The sequence below is a fragment of the Octopus bimaculoides genome, chromosome 3, assembly GCF_046866305.1.
Source record: "Octopus bimaculoides isolate indiv1 chromosome 3, ASM4686630v1, whole genome shotgun sequence".
Taxonomy (NCBI): domain Eukaryota; kingdom Metazoa; phylum Mollusca; class Cephalopoda; order Octopoda; family Octopodidae; genus Octopus; species Octopus bimaculoides.
The window spans coordinates 65,156,388-65,158,517 of NC_142930.1; positions in this window are offsets into that span (position 1 = coordinate 65,156,388).

A 2,130-nucleotide genomic window follows, 5' to 3' on the forward strand; every position below is an offset into this window, starting at 1 on the left:
ATCTTGTTGGCAAGTAATGTCTATTGTCAATGTAAGGACCCACATGTGAGTGACAGACTTATCTAATTTTTTAAAAAACTCTCGTCTGTTTGAGACTCCAGCAGAAGCAACTACCAGCAACATTCTCTCACCTTTCAGCGTTCATATATGCATTCATACACACACATATATATATGTACATGTGTGTATACACCCTCCATTTTCGCTGACTGCATCATAGTCAGATAATCAGCTGACTGACAAACGTTAACAGGCTCGTTTCGTTAACAGGAAACCCAAGGTATTGACCTGAGTTTACTGGCTGTAACTTATATTGATGAAGATGATGATGATGAAAATGAAGATGATGAAGATGATGGAGACATAATAAGAAGATATTTTGAGATATATACATTAAAAAAATTTTTTTTCCTGCCAGAACACAAAATGTGTTCCTGCAAACGCATTGCACTCGCAAAAAGGTCAGTCCGAAGCTTCGCCAGGCGGAAAAAAACGAGAATTTAAATTTACTCAGACTACTACAGTGTAAACAGACTGCAAGTCTAGTAGTTTTTTCTTCTTCTGGGAAATGCATTCCAGATGTATTTTGAGAAATGATTGTATTATATTAATCATGTAGCTGTAGGTAAAGCTATTTATCAAGTCACTCTGTAACGACAAATCTTAATAAAATTTGAGGATTTGAATTTTACGAGTGTTCGTCGTGAGTTTAAAAAGACATTACGTTAATACATGTGCCTCAAATTTTTCGTTTTCTTTTGTTTAAGTTATACATTATGTGAAGTTAATGCATTACTGAACCAGAAATATTTTGCCTGAAGATCTATCTATCTATCTGTCTACCAATGTGTGTGTGTGTAACCATACACTGTGAAATACCCGTGTCTATGTGTGAGTTATATGAACAATTCGTTTAGAAAGACATCTGAAAGTTGATAGTTAACGAAGTAACTGTAACCCCCCTCGAGTTTTAAGCCTCCCCTTCACACTTGAGGGTGGGGGCATAAAACTTTTCTTTCAAAATATTTGCATCCGCTCAACAAAGAAAAAATACACAAACTAAGTAATAATTACATAGAATTAAGAAAAAAAAGAGAGGATGTACAAGTCTGTTGATTTAGAGGTCACGACCTGGTCAGTTAAGTATAAAAAGATCCTTAGTACTTCGCTATATAGGCCAATGTGGTGAGTATGTCTAGCTATGCTTATCGCAGAGTGGTGATTTAAGGAAGCTGTGCTTTATACATCTTCCCGCTTCTCCTGACCATTCTCATCTCATCCTAAAGCAGAAGTCGAAAAGAAATTACTTTCGGGATTACATTTACTGACTTTTGTTTCCTCTTAAACAACTGTGACTGTACCAGCGGGAAATTACTGTTTGATTAAAGTTGTGTGATAAAGGCGGGGTACGCGAGTTAGTTGCGGTGACGGCCGAAATATATTAGAAGGCGAGAGAGAGAGAGAGAGAGAGAGAAGGGGCTTCTATACATCACCTTTCCGAATAAATCCGGAGACGTACCTCTATGTAAGAAAGTGAATATTGATAGAGATAGAGAGGAAAGAGAGAAAGGAAAAGTGTCGCGTGTTTGAAGAAGTTGGAAAGGAGAAAGGGTAAAAATAGAGGAAGTGTGTCAGAGTGTAACTATTAGACAGATTACAGACAGAAATAAATATAGACAAGGGGGTTTCATTGAAAAACAACAGAAAAATTATTTGTAATTTTGCGTTTGTGTTCTTACGGCAACGTACGTACGTGTGTCAATAGTAAAACTGAGAAAAAAGCCTAATTATGAAGTGAAGAAAGTGAAAGAGAAGTTCATAAATAGATATATAAACAGAAGAGAGAAAAACCCCGTTTCAATAAGAAATGTGTTTGAAAGATAGTTCACACAGGAGGGAAAAGGAGAGAATGGGTGTGAGTACAAGTGATAAAAAAAAATCATTTACATCGGGAGAGACAGACAAGACAAGATGATAATGAAAGAAAGAGAGCCAGAGAGATAGAGAGAGAGATTAAAAGTGTGTTTGAGAAACAGTAAAGACAGACGGTGTGTAAAAAAAAAAACAGTGTATGTGAGTGTTGATTGAATAAAAGAGTGCGAAGTGTATGGGAGAATGAAAATGAACGAG